The sequence below is a fragment of the Rhinolophus sinicus genome, linkage group LG10 (genome assembly GCF_036562045.2).
Source record: "Rhinolophus sinicus isolate RSC01 linkage group LG10, ASM3656204v1, whole genome shotgun sequence".
Lineage (NCBI taxonomy): Eukaryota > Metazoa > Chordata > Mammalia > Chiroptera > Rhinolophidae > Rhinolophus > Rhinolophus sinicus.
Genome location: NC_133759.1, coordinates 71,120,753 through 71,140,393, shown reverse-complemented (window position 1 = coordinate 71,140,393; position 19,641 = coordinate 71,120,753). Strand labels below are relative to the sequence as shown.

Here is a 19,641-nt window from a genome sequence, read left to right as displayed (position 1 = left end):
TCTGGGCCCTATTTTCTAATTATCTTCGTTGTTTCCCTTAGCTCCAGTCTTTCCCACTTCCAACAGGCCTTGCAAATCCAATCATCAAAGAATGTCTCTTCAATGTCTTATAAAAAATAAATAACATCTGATTCACTTGGCCTGTAAGAGTCTTCAACATTCATGTTTTAACATATGTGGTTTCTGATAGAGAAGTTTCATTTGAGCAAACTTTCCCAAGAGCAAACTAAGAGTCTTGAGGATCTTAAGAACTCCTTCGCAGGAAAGAACCTGCTGTGAAGGGCCTTGATCTGAGCCCTCCCAACAGAAACATCATGTGGCCTAGTGGGTGGCACCATTTGGTATATCCATCTTGCTTATAAGGTACTTGTTTTGCTCATTACTTATTTATGTATAGGCCTGCCTCACTTATTGGCAGGTCTGTTGAAGAATTCTGAGTAAACAAGTCTCTAGAGATGAATATGCATGTTGTTTGTAGTTTCTTATATATACTCGCATTATTAAAAAATTCTGGAATCAAAATTTCTATATTACACATTTTCACTCCCATGTAATTACGGCCTTGGGCCAGACTGCCTTCCAGAAAGATTATACGTACCAGTTTGTATGCCTCCAAAAGTACCTGAGTGTTGGTTTCAGTACGTCCTTGTCAACCTTTATCATTTTTGACAATTTGTTAATTGAGAATGATGTCTCCTTGTTGCTTATTTTTAAGTTTTCACTCAATCAATTGCTAGGGAGACTTAAAATAGTTTCATGTTTATTGGCAATATCTGTATTTTCTTTTCTGCATTGCTTCTCTGAGTTATTTGTATATTGATATAGTTATCTTTTAATAGTGTTTGAGAGCTCTTTGTGTAGTGGGGATATAGATGCCTGTTCATATATGTTGCAACTATTTTTCACCTTTTCCTATTTGTATCTGAGCCTTTTTAAACAAGGGTTTCCTAAAAGAATTAAATCCGAATGCTGTGGGTACCTACTGTATGTAATGAATTAACTTCTGTTATTAGCATCTCGAATGGTACCACTTATGTAGAATTGGTAGAATTGAGAAATAGTCGATCAATTCATTTTTCTGTGTTCTGTGGTTCAGATGAGGAACCTCTGGTGAAAAACCTCCCCTGTTTTTACTGGTTTCACCCATATTTTCTGCATTTGGATCAAAATATTATGCCTTGAATCATCTGAAATTTATTTTAGTATGTACAGTAAAATAGACATGTAATTTCCCCTCAATCAGCTGGTTTTTCAATATAATTTATTTAATAGCCAAATATTGATTTGTAAAATCATATTTTTTCATATACTAAGTTCTCATATATACACAGGTCATTTGTAAACTCCTAATTCTTTCCCATCAATTAACATCTCTATTCTGACACCAGTACCATACTGTTTCAATTACCAAACATTTAAGGATTATTGATACCTTGAAAGTGTTAAGGTTTCTTATCCAATGCTCTTTGTAATAAGGCAATGCAAAAGAAAAAGTTCATATATGTGTGTGTGTATATATATACACACACACACACACACACATACATATATAGCATATATGTACACATATATGATATATATATTAACCTGGATTAATCTTAAGCACAAAAGCCTCATGTTGGGCAAAAAAAATATTTTCAAAGAAATACCTTCAATATATCATTCCATTTATATAAAGTTTTAAATATGCAAAATAATGTTAAAAGTGACCAAAAATTTAAATATGTGTACTTTTGCATATTATATATTAGGAGACATATATATAACTAAACTTTGAGGATGTACAATTTCAGGAGGGAAAAAGCACAGTGTGATCCAGGATATCCAATTCTTCTAGGGCACATTTGCATTCGTTACATTAGTTAGTCCTAAGACTTTTTGGAATATCTGAAATATTTCATAATAATTATGTAAATTAATGATCTTGTCCATTCCCTATCCAACTGGACATCATGCGATAAACAACATTAATAGTGTGTATCTGTCCACACTATTTATACTCATACAAAAATATGCATACACACACTAACATTCTTCCTTTTAAAAAATAAAAATGGGATCACATATATATATTCCTTAATGTGTGTGTGTGTGTGTGTGTGTGTGTGTGTATATATATATATATATATATATATATATATATATATATATAGTCAATATACAGTAAACAAAAAATGGTAACTTCCATGGCTGAAAGTCTTTTTTTATTTTATTTTATTTTAGGCTCACTAAATTTATTTTTTAAATCATAAAACGTTTCTTAAAAAAGAGCATTACATTCTGCACACTGCTCTGAATAGTTGCCAGGGACATATGGACTATTGTTCCTTTTCTTTCATGTTTTCCCCGCCCCCAAATGTTACAGTACCACAAAGAAAAGTGTTCACAATAATTACATAAGGGGAATTTTCCCATTTAACTAACAAGGAACAAAAATTCAAATTCACTCACTATGCTGCTGTTTCAAAATTTCAATGTAAGTGTTTGCACACTCTCCCCCCGAACCCTGTTTGTAAAGAACTAAAATATTACATCTGGTGAACAGAAAAGATTTCACTACACCTCAAATGCAGAATACCTAGGAAGCAGAAGATGTAGGTTTTTTTAAACAGAAGCAGATTAAAGAAAAAAAAAGATGCAGGACTCCTTCAGTTCTTCACTAGTCTTAGAAAAACTTTCCGGAATATGGCTTCACACTATAAAAAACAAAAAAAGAATGTCTTGCGGTAGAATCCTTAGACATCTGCATACTGCTTCACATCGTTCTGCAGTGAATACTGTGCATTCTGGATCTGGTCCTGTGGTCCTGTAACGGTAATGTTCTGATCTTCCGAACCTTCTACAGGCTCATCAGTTTTGATCGAAGTTCTACACTCATGATGAATTTGTTGAATCTGCTGACCACCTTTACCAATAATAGATCCAGCCAAATCCTTGGGAATAGTTAGTAACTTGGTAAGTAATAATAGGTCCACCAAATTGGGATCGTAAGGCTGTGCACATCCCTTGATGGGAGACTCTGATGTAAGATCAAGGATGATCTGGATGCACTCTGCAACCCTATCAGGTTTTCCTCCAGTGAGAACGGCTCTGTCAGGGGAATAAGGACAGCACTCCTGGAAAAAGATTGATTGTTGTTGGAGTGTTCTCTCAATGTTCTTTGATTTTAACACATTTGACTCCAATAATTCCTCCTGCCAGACTGATAAATCAACAGTCTCACCTAGCAGTCAAAGTCGCTTCCTTTATAGTGTTGGTAATTTAAGCCTTCCACAGCATCGGATTCTAGCAGGAGCTGGCTGGTGGCAGTGGGTGATGACAACTCTTCCAAGGTAGGGATGATTTTCTTCAGAATTTCTCCAATTGTTTCATCATCAGCACTGATAGTCAACATGTGCTCGGGCTACTGCTGTCTGGGCCTGAAACACTGGCACCGTCCTCTGTACGCAGAGCCTGAATATGCTTGCCTCCTTTTCCAATCACTGCCCCAGCATTCTTGCTCTGAGCAGAATGCATAATTCTACCATCTCACCAGTGTTTCGAGATCTTTTAAAAGCTTATTCCTCTTCCATATCTCTGCAGGGCATTTACCAAATTCACCACTGGTTTTGGTGTTGGAGAACATTTCCTCTGGCTGTTCAGTTTCCATTTTCTTGGATTAAATGGACACACCAATCTACAGGTTGTAAACAAGTGGGACATAGGCAGGATGTGGAGGTTGGTGCCACGGAGAAACTGAGGATAATCCTGAAAGTCTTTTAAAAAGAAGACCAGAAACCAGAAAACTCCTAGAAGAAAATACAGGAAGTAAATTTGCAGCCATTACCCTTAGTAATATTTTTACTGATATGTCCCCTCGGGCAAGGGAAGCAAAAGAAAAAATAAACTTGTGAGATTACATCAAACTAAAACATTTTTTCACAGCAAGGAAACATTCAATAAAACAAAAAGGCATCCTACTGACTGGGAGAAGATATTTGTCAATGATACATCTGATAAGGGGTTGATATTTATAAAAAAGTCATACAACTCAACACCAAAAAAACAAATAATCCAATTAAAAATGGGTAGAGGACAGGAAGAGACATTTTGTCAATGCTTTTTCTGCATCTATTGATATAACCATATGATTTTTATAATATTTTTCATTTTGTTAATGTGGTGCGTTACATTAATTAATTTGTGGATATTGAACCAACCTTGCACACCAGGAATGAATCCCACTTGGTGGTGCGCTATGATCTTTTTAATGTATTGCTGAATTTGGTTTGCTAATACTTTGTTGAGGATTTTTGCATCTACGTTCATTAGGGATATTGCCCTATAGTTTTCTTTTTTTGTAGTGTCTTTATATGGTTTGGGGATCAGGGTAATAGTGGCCTTGTAAAATGAGCTTGGGAGCCTTCCTCCTTCTGGATTGTTTGGAATAGTTTGAGGAGAATAGGTGATAATTCTTTTTTGAATGTTTGGTAAAATTCACCTGTGAAGCCATCTGATCCAAAGCTTTTGTTAGTTGGGAGCTTGTTCATTAGTGATTCAGTTGTGTTGGTAGTAATTGGCGTGTTCAGATTTTGTTTCTTATTGATTCAGCTTTGGAAGTATGTAGGCTTCTAGAAGTATGTATTTCTTCCAGATTGCCTAAGTTGTTGGCGTATAGTTGCTCGTAGTATTTTCTTAAAATGTTTTGTATTTCTGTGGTGTCTGTTGTCAGTTCTCCTCTTTCATTTTTGATTTTGGTATTTTGGGTCCCCTCTTTCTTTTTCTTGATGAGTCTAGCTAAAGGTTTGTCAATTTTGTTTATCTTTTCAAAGAACCAGCTCTTGGTTTCATTGATCTTCTGTATTGTTTCTTTGGTCTCTATTTCATTTCTTTCTGCTCTAATCTTTATTATTTCCTTCCTTGTACCCCTTTGGGCTTATTTTGCTGTTCTTTTTCCATTTCCCTTCGGTGTAAAGATAGACTGTTGATTTGAGATTTTTCTTGCTTCTTATTTTCTTGTTTCTTTAGGTAGGCCTGCTATGAATTTCCCTCTTAGGGAATTGCTATGAATTTCCCTCTTAGAACTGCCTTCACTACATCCCATAGATTTTGGGTCACTGTCTTCTCATTTTCGTTTGTCTCAAGGTATCTTTTGATTTCTTCCTTGATTTCATTGTTGACCCATTCATTATTTAGTAACATGTTATTCAGCCTCCATGTGTTTGTGGGATTTCCAGTTTTCTTCTTGTCATTGATTTCTAGTTTCATAGCACTGTGGTCAGAGAAGACACTTAATATGATTTCAATCTTCTTAAATTTATTGAGACTTGTTTTGTGGCCTACCATGTGGTTTATCTTGGAAAATGTTCCATGTGCACAAGAGAATAATGTGTATTCTGCTGTTTTGGGGGGACGTGCTCTACATATATCGATTAAATCCAACTGGTCTGATGTGTCATTTAAGGCCACTGTTTCTGTATTGTTTTTCTGTCTGGAAGATCTGTCCATTGTTGTCAGTGGGGAGTTGAAGTCCCCTACTATGATAGTGTTACTGTTGATCTCTTTCTTTAAAAAAAAAAATTATTGGGGAAGGGGAACAGGACTTTATTGGGGAACAATGTGTACTTGTGGGACTTTTTCCAAGTCAAGTTGTTGTCCTTTCAGTCTGGGGGAGCAGCCCACCATCCCTTGCGGGAATTGAGGATTTGAACCGGCAACCCTGTGGTTGAGAGCCTGTGCTCCAACCAACTGAGCCATCCAGAAGTTCAGTGGCAGCTCAGCTCAAGGTGCCCTGTGCAATCTTAATTGCGGGGCCGGGGGGGGTGAGCCCACAATCCCTTGCAGATGTCGAGGAGTCCAACCAGCAACCTTGTGGTTAAGAGCCCGCGCTCCACCAACTGAGCCACCTGGCCACCCGGGAGCAGAGCGGCAGCTCATTGACTTCATTCTAGTTCCAGAGGGCACAGCCCGCTGGCCCATGTGGGAATCGAACTGGCAGCTCCGCCGCCCATAGCTCACGCTCTAACCAACTGAGCTAACTGTCAGCCCCTGATCTCTGTCTTTATGTTGGTCAATGTCTAGTTTATATATTTAGATGTTCCTATATTGGGTGCATAGATGTTTACTAGGGCTATGTCCTCTTGTTGGATTGATCCCTTTATTATTATGTAGTGCCCTTCTTTGTCATTTATTACAGTCTTCATTTTAAAGTCTACTTTGTCCAATATAAGTATTGCTATGCCAGCTTTTTTCTCATTTCCATTTGCATAAAATATCTTATTACATCCCTTTACTTTCAGGCTGTGTGTGTCTTTTGATCTGAGATGGGTCTCCTGTAAAGAGCATATGCATGGGTCTTGTTTTCTTATCTACTCAGCTACCCTGTGTCTTATGATTGGAGCATTTAACCCACTCACATTTAAAGTGAGTATTGATAGGTCTATATAGTTATTGCCATTTTATTATTTGCATTTCTGGTCTTTGCTGGTCAGTTTCTTTTCACTTTTCTTCAGCTTACAGAAGCCCTTTTAACATTTCCTGCAATACTTGCTTGGTGGTAATGAATTCCTTTAGTTTATTCTTTTCTGGGAAGCTCTGTATTGCTCCTTCAATTTTAAAGGATAGCCTTCTTGGGTAGAGCAATTTTGGTTGTAGGCTTTTTTTTTTTTTTTTTTTTACCACTTTGAATATTTCCCTTCTGGCCTGCAAACTCTCTGTAGAAAAGTCTGCTGCTCATCTTATGGGAGCTCCCTGATAAGTAACCTGCTGTCTTTCTCTTGCTGCTTTTAGGATTTTCTCTTTGTCTTTAATCTTTGCCATTTTAACTATGATGTGTCTTGGTGTGGGCCTATTTGTGTTCATCTTGTTTGGAACTCTCTGTGTTTCCTGGGCTTGTATGTCATTTTCCTTCACCAGGTTAGGGAAGTTTCCAGTCATTTTTTTTTTAATTAAAGTTTATTGGGGTGACAATTGTTAGTAAAGTTACATAGATTTCAAGTATACAATTCTGTAATACATCATCTATATATCATATTGTGTGTGCACTACCTAGAGTCAGTTCTCTTTCAATCACCATATATTGGATCCCCTTTACCCTCATCTACCACCCTCCTCCCCCTTTACCCTCTGGTAACCAGTAAATTATTGTCTGTGTCTATCAGTTTTTGTGTTTTCATGTTTGTCTTGTAATTTTGTTGTTTTCAGATGTATATACCACATATCAGTGAAATTATATTGTTCTCTACTTTTTCTGTCTGACTTATTTCACTCAGCATAATAATCTCAAGATCCATCCATGTTGTTGCAAATGGTACTATTTCATCTATTCTTATGGCAGAATAGTATTCCACCGTGTATATATATACCACCACTTCTTTATCCAATCATCTATTGAAGGACACTTTGGTTGTTTCCATGTCTTGGTCACCATAAATAAAGCTGCAATGAACATTGGAGCACATATATCTTTATGGATAAATGTTTTCAGATTTTTTGGATAGATACCCAGCAGAGGGATTGCTGGGTCATATGGTAATTCTATTTGTAATTTTTTGAGGAACCTCCACACTGCCTTCTATAGTGGCTGCACCAGTCTGCATTCCCACCAACAGTGTATGAGGGTTCTGTTTTCTCCACAGCCTCTCCAACAATTGTTACTATTTGTCTTGTTGATGATAGCCATTCTAACTGCCGTGAGGGGATATATCTCATTGTGGTTTTCATTTGCATTTCTCTGATGATTAGTGATGTTCAACATTTTTTCATATGCCTATTGTCATTTGTATGTCCTCTTTGGAGAAATGTCCATTCAGGTCCTCTGCCCATTTTTTAATGGGATTTGTTGTTGTTGTTATTGTTGAGTTGCATGGGTTCCTTACATATATTGGATATTAGCCCCTTATCAGAGGCGTTTTTGCAAAAATATTCTCCCTTTCAGTTGGTAGCCTCTTTGTTTTGTCTATGATTTCTTTTGCCGTGCAGAAGCTTTTTAGTTTGATATAGTCACATTCATTTATTTTAGCTTTTACTTTCCTTGACTTTGGGGTGAAATTCATAAAATGTTCTTTGAACCCAAGGTCCATAAGTTTAGTACCTGTGTTTTCTTCTATGCATTTTATTGTTTCAGGTCTTATGTTTAGGTCTTTGATCCATTTTGAGTTAATTTTGGTATACGGTGACACACAGCAGTCAATTTTCATTCTTTTGCACGTTGCTTTCAAATTCTCCCAGCACCATTTATTGAAGAGGCATTCTTTTCTCCATTGTATGTTTTTGGCTTCTTTGTCGAAAATTATGTGTCCATATTTATGTGGGTTTATTTCTGGGTTCTCAATTCTATTCCATTGGTCTGTGTGCTTGTTTTTCTGCTAATACCATACTGTTTTGATTTATTGTAGCCCTGTAGTACAAGCTGAAGTCAGGGACTTTGATACCTCCAGCATTGTTATTTTTCTTAGGATTGCTTTGGCTATTCAGGGTCTTTTGTGGTTCCATACAAACCTGATGATTTTTTGTTCTATTTCTTTAAAAAATGCCATTTGGATTTTGATGGGGATTGCATTGAATATGTATATTGCTTTGGATAATACGGCCATTCTTCTAATCCACGAGCATGGAATGTCTTTCCATTTCTCTGTGTCTTCTTCAATTTCTTTTTAAAAGGTCTTATAGTTTTCAGCATAAAGGTCTTTTACATCCTTGGTTAAGTTTATCCCTAAGTATTTTATTCTTTTTTTGCAATTGCAAAAGGAATTGTTTTTTAATTTATTTTTCTGAGATTTCATTGTTAGTGTATAGGAATGCAATGGACTTTTATACATTTGTTTTGTAGCCAGCAACTTTACTATATTCATTTATTGCTTTTAATAGGTTTTGGTGGAGTCTTTAGGGTTTTCTATATATAGAATCATGTTGTCTGCAAAAAGTGATAATTTAACTTCATTCCCAATGTGGATGCCTTGTATTTCTTTCTCTTGCCTGATTGCTCTGGCTAGGACTTCCACTGCTATGTTGAAAAGCAGAGGTGATGGGGACAGCCCTGTCATGTTCCTGAATATAGAGCAAAGGGCTTCAGTTTTTCAGCATTAATTATGATAATAGCTGAGGGTTTGAGATATATGGCCTCTATTATGTTCAGGTATTTTTTTTTGTATACCCATTTTAGTAAGTGTTTTAATCATAAATGGATGTTGTATCTTGTCAAATGCTTTTCCTGCATCAATTGATATAATCATATGATTTTTGTCCTTTAATTTGTTTATGTGATATATCACATTGATGGATTTGTGTATGTTAAACCATCCTTGCACCCCTGGGATGAACCCCACTTGGTCATGATGAATAATCTTTTTAATGAGTTTTTGCATTCGATTTGCTAGACTTTTGTTCAGGATTTTTGCATCTGTGTTCATTAAAGACGTTAGTCTATAATTTTCTTTTTTTGTGTTATACTTACCAGGTTTTGGTATCAGGGTAATGTTGGCCTCACAAAATGAGTTAGGGAGTATTGTCTCTTCTTCAATTTTTTGGAAGAGTTTGAGTAGGACAGGTATTAGATCCTCTTTGAAGGTTTGGTAGAATTCACTGTTGAAGCCATCTGGTCCTGGACTTTTGCTTTGGGGAGGTTTCGGATGACTGATTCAATTTCGTTACCGTTGATCGGTCTATTTTGATTTTCCAGTTCTTTGTAGTTCAGCCTAGGAAGGCTATATGTTTCTAAGAACATGTCCATTTCTTCTAGGTTGTTGAATTTGGTGGCATATAATTCTTCATAGTATACTTGGATGATCCTTTGTATTTCTGTGGCATCCGTGGCAACTTCCCCTCTTTCATTTCTGATTTTGTTTATTTATATCTTTTCTTTTTTTATCTTAGTGAGTCTAGCCAAGGGTTTGTCAATTTTATTAATATTTTCAAAGAACCAGCTCTTTGTGGCATTAATTTTTTTCTTTTATCTTTTTGTTCTCTATTTCATTTAGTTCTGCTCTGATTTTTATTATTTCCTTCCTTCTGCTGACTTTGAGTTTCATTTGTTCTTCTTTTTCTAGTCTTTAAGGTGTAACATGAGGTTATTTATCTGGGATTTTTCTTTTTTCTTGAGATAGACCTGTAATGATATACATTTCCCTCTTAAAACTGCTTTCACTGCATCCCCAAAATTTTGGTAGAATGTATTTTCATTCTCATTTTTTTCTATGTATCTTTTGATCTCTCCCCTTATTTGTTCTTTGACCCAGTCGTTCTTTAAAAGTACGTTGTTTAATCTCCACATATTTGTGTTTTTTCCTGCTTTCTTTTTGCAGTTGATATCCAATTTCAAAGCCTTGTGATCGGAGAATATGCTTGTATGATTTCAATCTTCTTAAATTTGCTGAGGCTAGTTTTATGTCCCAATATATGGTCTATCCTTGAGAATGTTCTATGTACACTAGGAAAGAATGTACAGTCTGATGTTCTAGGATGAAGTGCTCCATAAATGTCAATTATATCCATTTCATCTAATGTGTCATTTAGGGCTGCTATTTCATTATTTATTTTCTGTTTGGATGATCTATCCATAGCTGTCAACGATGTATTTAGTCCCTTACTATAATTGTCTTTTGGTCCATTTCTCCCTTTAGTTCTGTTAGTAGCTGCTTAGAATATTTCGGTGCTCCCTGATTGGGGGCATAAATACTGATGACTGCTATGTCTTCTTGTTGTATAGTCCCCATTAGCATTATGAAATGTCCATCTTTGTCTCTTGTAACGTTTTTTACCTGAAGTCTATTTCATCTGATATCAGTATGACTATACCTGCTTTTCTCTGAAAACCATTTGCTTGAAGGTCAGTTTACACCCTTTCACTTTGAGTCTATATTTGTTATTGTAGCTGAGATGTTTTTCTTGGAGGCAGCATATGGTTGGGTTTAGGGTTTTTTTAATCCAATCTGCTACTCTGTGCCTTTTTATTGGTGAGTTCAGTCCATTTACATTTAGGGTGATTATTAATATCTGAGAATTTCCTATCATTCTATCTCTGGTTTTCTGGTAGGATGGTGTCTTCCTTGTTTCTTTGACTTTTTGCTGCTGTACATTATTTCAATGTGATGGTATTCTATGATTTTTCCCACTGTTTCTTCTTTTTTTATGTTATATATTTTAGTTCTGGATTTTTTTGAGTGGTTACCATTAAATTTATTTAAAAGAAATGTTCATGTTTAGAGTATTTCATTTTCTTCAGTATGCTTACTTTCTCCATTCCCTTGTGCCGGTTCAGACCTATACCCTCCGCCTCTTATGTTTTTGTTGTCACGAATTATCCTTATTTTTGCTGTGAGTTGATTTCTGCACTTCAGTAGTAAGTTGTCTTTCCTCTTTTTTAAGTGTGTTTTTTTTTTTCTACTTTACCCTGTATGTTATGTTTAATTGTATAATGTCCTATTTGGTGTAGGTGTTGTCATTTCCTGCTTCTGTCTGTTTTTAATACTACTCATGGTTTTGCATTCTTTTGCTTTTTTGTTTCAGGTCGAATAGCACCCTTCAGTATTTCATGTAGTACAGGTCTTGTGTTAGAAAATTCCCTCCACTTCTGTATGTCTAGAAAGGTCTTTATTCCTCCTTCATATCTAAAGGATATCTTTGCTGGATATAGTATTCTTGGCTCATAATTTCTCTCTTTCAATAGTTTGAATGTTTAATTCCACTCCCTCTTGGCTTGTAGAGTTTCTGCTGAAAAATCTGATGATAATCTAATGGGCTTTCCTTTGTAGGTTACCATCTTCTTTTCCCTGGCTGCCTTGAGGATTCTTTCTTTGTCATTAATTTTTGACAGCTTCAATACAGTGTACCTTGGAGAAAGCCTGTCGGGATTGAGGTAGTTAGGTGTTCTATTTGCTTCTTGGATTCGAGGATCGAGTTCTGTCCACAAATTCTGGAAGTTCTCATCAACTATTTGTTTGAATATACTCTCTATTGCTTTCTCCCTTTCTTCTGCTTCTGGTATGCTCATTATTCATATATTGCTATTTCTGATGGAGTCAGAAAGTTCTTGTAGAGTTCTTTCATTTCTTTTAAGTCTCAAGTCTCTCTCTTCTTCCATCTGTGTCATTTCCAGATTTCTGTCTTTGATGTCACCGATTCTTTCCTCCATCTGGTCAACTCCATTACCTAAGCTAGTTATTTCATTCTTCATTTCTTTTATTGAGTTCTTAATATCCAGAAATTCTATTTGGTTCTTTTTAAAAATTTCAATCTCTTTGGTAAAATGTTCATTTTGTTCTCTGATTGTGTTTCTGAGTTCATTAAACTGCCTTTCTGTGTTTTCTTGCATCTCGTTGAGTTTTTTCAGAACTGCAATCTTGAATTCTCTGTCATTTAAGTCACATATTTCCATGTCTTTAAGTTCATTTTCTGGAGACTTTACATTTTCTTTCTGAGCTGTCTTGTTACTTTGGTTAGTCATGGTAATTAATGAATTATTATTTCTCTTCCTAGGCATCTACAAGAGTGGGTTCTGCAACAGGTTGATAGGAAGAGGTCTTTCTTTTGTTTTCCAGTAGGTGTTGGTAGAATGTTTTATTTTCTCTCTGACTGTAGCCTTTTATTCTCTCTCACACTGTAGTGTAATATTTTCTCTGAACTATTCCGGCTTCTTACACAATGGGGGGGGGGGGAGGTTCCCTGGAAGGCGGGTTTCTTCTCTGTGAACAGGTTGCCTGGGTCACAGGCCACTGCCTCCATGGGGGGCTGTGGAGAGCTTCTGAGGTTCCAAAGCTCTTCCTGCAGCAGTTTCAGAGCCTGTGTGTTTCAGTGGCTCTGTTTACTCCTGCAGGGATCTGCCCAGATAGGTGGGGACAGGGGCAGGATGGGTTGTGAGACATGGCCCAGAGCAATAGCAGCGACCACCAGCACAGTCAGTCCTGCACCCAAGACTTTCTTCCCTTCACCAGAACTAGTTGGGCTGCAAGTCCGTGGCGCAGGCCACAGTTCTGTGAACTGCAAATATTCTGTTCTTTGGATCTGACACTGCTACCTTTCTGCTTCTAGCACTGGGAGGGTGTGGGTGAGGCGAGCTCTGTGAGTGTGGGGAAGGGCTGGCTAGACTCCGTGCCTAAGGCTTCCATCCTCTGCTCAGCAGTGAGGGCTTAAACAGCTGTTTTCACCCTTCTTCCCTCAGTCTTTGCTTCAAGGTCTCTGCCGTGAGCGTTGGGTTCAGCTGTGTTATATGCTGGTCCTTCAGGCGGGACTGTGGGCCATAAACAGAACAGTAGCAGTCCAAATTATTTTCTCTCTCGCGACTGTGGTAGCTCCAGATGCAGGGAGCTTGGAGCTCTGAGCTCTTGTCTGGTCCTGCGCCTGTGTGGCCTGGGTCTCTGCACTTCCCCCTTCCTGCCTCCCTGACACCTGCCCAACTTGCCCACCTTTAGATGATTTCAGTTGTGCACCTCTTAGTCTTGCCTGTCTGCTACGCAGGGAGTCCTTTGTGGAATTATAATTGTTCAATTTGTTGTAAATTCCAGGGGAGATTTCCAGGGGCTCAGGTCATGCCGCCATTTTTGTGACATAATCTCCATTGTTTCTTCAAGTATCTTCTCTATCCATTCTTCCCTCTCTTCTCCTTCTGGTATTTCTATGATGCGAATGCTGTTGCACTTGATGTTGTCCCACAGGTTTCTTAAACTATTTCATTGGTTTTTATTCTTTTTTCTTTTTGTAGTTCTGATTGGGTGAATTCTACTACTTTGTCTTCTAAATCACTGATTTGATCCTCTGCTTCATCTAATCTGCTGGTGATTCCTACTAGTGTATTCTTTACTCAGTTATTGTATTTTTTACTTCTGATTTGTTCTTTTTCATGGTTTCTATATCCTTCTTTATGCTTGCTTTGTCTTTGTTGACATTCTCACTAGGTTCCTTCACTATTTTTACATTAGTATTTTAATCTCTGTATTTGGTAGGTTGAATGCCTCCATTTCATTTATTTCCATTTCTGGAGGTTTCTTCTGTTCTCTTATCTGGGGTATGCTTGTTTGTTTCCTCATTCTGGTTGTCACTCTTTGTTTGCTTCTATGTATTAGGTAGATCACTTATGTCTCTCAGTCTTTGCTGGGTGACCTTATGTAGTAGGTATCCTTTGTAATTGAATGGCTCAATCTCCCTAACCTCCTGTGCATGTGTTCCAGAGGTGTCCCTTGTGTTGTGACTGTTCTCCTATTGTAGTTGAGCCTTGATTGCTTTTGGTGTGTCAGTGGGTGGGATTGACTCCCAGGCCAACTAGGTATGAGGATTGGCAATGCCCGCAGTGCATGAGCTGCTGTGTGGGAGCTAACACCTCAGCAGAGGTTTCATCCATGCGGGCTCTTGTGCCTGTTGAGAACACCGTTTTGGTATGCCATTTGTGAATCTAACCAGGTAGTGTTCTGGTGTGGTCTGAAGCTGGCTTCTGGGCATGTTGTTTCTGGTGTCTCTTGGGCAGGGCTCTTATGCAGGACATTTTGAGCCCTGCCTGTTACTTGCCCATGGCTACCTGGTAGGTGCCTCAAAGCTGTATGTGGTTGGCTGCTGCCCCTGCTGGACCTGGAGTCATGTGGGGGTGGCCTCTCGGCGAACTGAGGCTGGCTGCCCCCAATATTGGGCTTGAGGCAGCTTAGCAAAAGGCCCAGAGCTCCCTATGCCTGTTGCCACCTGTCAGTTGCCCGTAAAGCCCAACTGTTGAAAGAGACACCTTAGGAGCATGTGTCTGGCTGGTTGACCTGATGTTGAGAGTGCCCTCAGCAATGCAGCATTAGCTGGGGTGGCGGGTGGGGGTGGAGTTCAAAATGTGACTGGTGGTTTTTATAACGTTAATTCAGATTCAGATCTTACACCTGTACCTGGCCTGTGACCACCTTGTATCGCGCTCCGAGGACACTGCCAACCTCCACTACATGCTCACAAATTCCGAGAGCTGCTCCCGAGTGGTTGCAGTGCAGTTTTTGGGTCACTGTTCACCACCAAAATCTCTCCAGGCAGTTGTGGATTTTTTGCTGCTCTAAAAAAACCTCCTCTTCATTTTGTGGGGGCAGGGACAGTCACCCAGGTGCCCAGTGTGCCCTTGGCAAAGCAGCTGTAGGTGGGCAGTGTAGGGTTACAGGGACTACAGGGTGTGGTCAGTGGTTTCTACAAATTTGGTGTAGTCTCGGCTCCTGGACTGGTACTGGGCCCGAGACCATCCAACAAAACAAAACAACAACAACAAAAAAACAAATATGCGCACACTCAAAAACCACACACAACAATTAAAAGAAACAAAAATACAAAAAAACAAAACAAACAAAACAGGAAAACAAAAGCAAAACAAACAAGCAAACAAAAAGGAGTAAAAACTAAAAAACACCCCCCAAAAAAAACAAAAGAAAAGAACAACAAAAAGAATAGAAAAAAAATAAGATAAGGAAAGAGAAAGAAAGAGAAGAAGAGAAAGAGAAAGAAAAGAAGAGTTCACTAAATCCAATCACCACCTGTCTATGTTGTAGAGCAGGTCTTGAATTAACGCCCTCTAGCAGTCTCCCCAGGATGTTGCTGGCTGTCCTGCTCAGTAAAAAACCTCCTTTGCACAGCTTGCAGAGAGAGGGCGGCCACCAGGAGTCCAGAGTACCCTGGGCAGTGCAGCTCTGGGTGGGCAGGGCAGGCTTCCAGTGTGCTGTGGGGTGTGGTCAGTTGTTTCTACAGAGTCAGTGCAGTTTCTGCCCCAGCAGGGAAAACCCTCTGAGAACACCACAGCCAGAGCTTCTGAAATCTCAAAGCTTCTTCTGCAGCCTGATGCTATCCCGCTCTGATTACCCGACAGAGATCCACCCAGAAAGGTGGGGGTGGGGTGGGCTGTGGGAAGGCAGCTTGTGCTTGTGGCTCCGACCAGCCCAGAGCTTCCTTGTTCCCCACCCCCACCCCCAGCCTCAGCTGTTTCCCTGTCAGCAGGAGTGCATGGGACTGTTGGTACAGTTCTCAAGCTTGTTGATATTTTGTTCTTTAATCTGACTCTGCTACCTGTTTCCTCTGAAGCCCACTTCTAACTCTGGGAAGGGTGGGGGTGAGATGAGCTCTGTGAGGGTGGAGGAAAGCAGCCAGGCTCTATGTCTTTGTTTTCTGATTTCTGTCTGGCCTTGAGGGCTTAAATCACTTCTCACCTGAGCTCTCTGTCTCTAAAGCTGGATTCAGCCACTTTGTATGCCGATCCCTCAGGCAGGACTGTGTGTCTCAGGAGTGTGCCTGGAGCCTGAATTCTTCCCGCTCCCAAGCCGCAGATGGCACCCTTCTGCGTCTTGAGACCCTGAGGCCCGAGGCCCACATCTTTACATTTCCTCCACCCCTCCTCCCCACTCACCTGATATGCCCATCTTCACCTGACTTACAATGCGAGTCTCAGGTGGTACTTCCAAGGGTGATTTCAAGAATCACTGCTCGTTCGACCATTTCTGTGACGTCATTACACAATTTTTTTTTCTTCTCATAAATATTTCTTAATGCCTTTTTAGAATTAATAACCTATGAACACTTTTCAAGTGGATCATATAGCTTTTACTGTTTTCATTAAGTGGCAGTTTCATGTGCCACTCAACCGTTCCCTTATCATTCAAGAGTCAGAGTTGTTGTTTGGTACTTGGCTTTGCCACCACAAAGGCCACTGTAGTTGTTTTGTAAAAGAATAATTCTTAAAAAAATAAAAAATAAAAAGATAAAACCGTGACTTCTGAAGTATAACCATGTCCTAAAGATTTCATTTAACTCATTGTTAATGAGGCAACGATAAAGATGTCAAAACCACTTCAAAGGACCATTAAAGAACAGACACATTTATGGGTAAGGAATAGTGAAACAAATGTATACATGGAGGCAAAATTGGCTTCCTTCACTGTTGGGGAGGGAAATCAATTGACCCTCCAGGGGTCAAGATTTATGTACACGGCTATACATAAGAATGTAGTTGCACTACTATCAGTTATCTACAATTTACGAAGTTGTAAATTAGCTCCAACGCAAAGAAAGCCTCAGCCTACCTAGAATCAAAGTCAAAAACCTGGAATGGAGGGGCCCAAACAATGCATGATTTTCACTGAATGACATTTTGTCCCCTAGTTTCTTCCTGTTCAGGTGCTTTTACTTCTGTAGGATAGCTGTTCCAAGGTTAGGGCTGCTGTATTAAGGGTTATGTGCATTTAAAATTGTGAGCGGTACTGCCTGATTCATTTACCAAAATGTGTAGTTTAGGATGAAGTCCTGTTTTATTTGTTTGTTTGTTTGTTTTGTTTTGTTTTTTAGTTTAAGACTAGAGAAACTTCCCTCTAATATTTCTTGAATGGTTTTCACTTTCTAAAAATCTGTAATGAATATGGAACCTATTTTTGTATATGCTGACAATCGGGAGACTCAGATTCTTCTAGATCAACAGTCAAATGTTAAATGAACTAACTACCTTTCTCACATCGAATCCAGTTGCTATCTTTATCGTATATCATAAATTAAATTCATATAGGTTCCCCTGTTCTTACTTCTGGGGAGTAGAGATACTCTCAGAGATAAAACTGTCAGGGGTTGGAGTCTTTGCTCCAACTGGGATTTCAAAAAGAAAAAGAACTGTCCTTCAAACTGTGACATCCTTCTCATCCCCACCAACCAAAGGGGAAATGCAGCCACGTGAGGGTAAAGAAGTCATGAATTGTCTTTGCATTGGGAAATCAAAATCCCTGGTCTTTCAGGAAGATCCTTTCCTGGGAGGATCCAAATCCGAGTTCAGAAAATGAAGATTTGGAGCCCAAAATGGGTGTGTGGGATGTAGTGGGCAGGATCCCTGGGGTGGCCTGGCTCTCGGTGATGGAGTGAAGTAGGGGGGTCGGTCACTACTGAAGACCCAGGGGCTGGACCGCAGAGTCAACGGGCTCCAAGGGAGGGTAGGGAGGAGTGGTGGTGGGACCCTTGTGGTCCAGTCCAGGAGCACGTGGGGCGTGTATGCGCGGACCAGCATGGGCCCTACTGGCTGCAGCTGAGTTTCTGCAAAACGTAGGCCTGGGCCATCACCTTGAGGGACAAAATATAGCACCATGCCTTAAAAAGCTGAGGTTTTAAAACACTCAGTTTCTGTGAGAAATCTGGATTGCTGGAAACATTCTATGAAGGGACCTGTTGGAACCCGCAGGGCCTCCTCCGGAACACCTGGGGACTCGAGATGGGGGTGCTTCTGGTTCTACCATCCTCACTTTCCTGGGAATTGGACTGTAGTGCTTCGGACAGTTCTCGTCATCTCCGGCCCAGCCCGTGGGCTGTCTGCCCAGTGCTAACTGCACCTTCAGGATGCAAAGGGACCTTCTCCTTCGCGGGAGGAGCTCTCCAGAGTCTGAGCTCCCCATCCTGCAATCTGGACTACGCATTGCGCCTGAACTCTGGGTCTTAGAAGAGTCCTTCCCTGCCAATCTTTGGTTTTTCCTTTAGAGCCAGGGCTCCTTATTCCAGAGATTGACAAGAGGACACGTGAACACCCAGGACCAAGCTTGCCTGGCATTTCTACCCAGTCCCTACTTCCTCTATAGAGAGATTGCTCCAGTTTCTGTTTCTGCGAGTAAAGGACTCTAAAGCCAGGCACCCTCCCCTGGCTCCTTGTGGACTCAGGCTCAGCCTGCCCTTTGAGGGTGGAACTGGTATCAGTGCCATTCCAGCAGAGGATTGTGACCAAAGTCAAGGGGTTCCCCGCTGGAGGTCTTGTATTCAAAAAGGGGTAGTAGTTGTCCTTAGGTAGTTTCATTTACTTGCAGCAAGTAAAGTAAATGGAATTCACATCCAAAACTCTGTCTCCTGGAAGGGAGGATTAGTCATTGCTTATACACACTATTTGGTTAATTTCCTATTGATTTCTTCTTTTGTAACTGACTACTCTTATCAGTTGGGTTTTGTCAAGCTCATCCTTTTTACAGCTGCATCTGCAAAATACTGTGCTATCTAATGGTATGGGGGCCTAGGTCTGAGACCTAAGCTGAAGAAGGGGCCAGGGCTCTGAGTGGTAAGTACGCTGGACCCTGAGAACGTCGCACCTGGTGGACATGGGCACTGCTGGAAGAGGACTAGAGAGGCTTCTGAAAGCGCTGGGCCGGAGCAGGGTCTCTGTGCCAGGCTCAAAGAGTTTACTAGGAGGGTTTTCTCTGCAGGGGCTCATCCCAACCAATCCTCCTGCTATTTTCCAGGTTTTAGTAAATTCCCCGGGAAGTAAAATGTCCACTCTCTTCCCAGCTAGAAGCCAAAGCTGAACAGGAACTTTGAGACACTGCCTCTTGAATTTGGGCAATTAGCTTCAGTGTTTTCCAAGTTCTTGCTCCACTGAGGTCGCTCCTCCACTCTCTCGGACCTGCCCTCAGATTCTCTCCCCCCAACACTAAATGCCTAGGGGTCCCTTACTGCTCTCCTGGCACCCAACTAAGAAGCCCAAGGCTGGATGGGGTAGTGGTCAGCCCCACAGGTAATTCACTGTGTGTGTGTGTGTGTGTGTGTGTGTGTGTGTGTGTGTGTGTTGGGGCTATAGTGTCTGCATAGGCCTGGGAAGCCACATGGGGAAGGCTTTGGGGCTCCAGGTACTCAAACTGTGTGCCCCATCAATTTGATTACAGGACTCGTGGGTCCATGTGAGCCCTGGCATTCCTGTACCAGCAAATGGGACCT

At 40.1% G+C, this 19,641-nt stretch overlaps 1 pseudogene; it reads right to left on the bottom strand.

Moving 5' to 3' along the window:
- Positions 1-2,735: 2,735 nt before the first annotated feature.
- Positions 2,736-3,649, bottom strand: LOC109435674 (heterogeneous nuclear ribonucleoprotein K; annotated as a pseudogene).
- Positions 3,650-19,641: the final 15,992 nt, after the last annotated feature.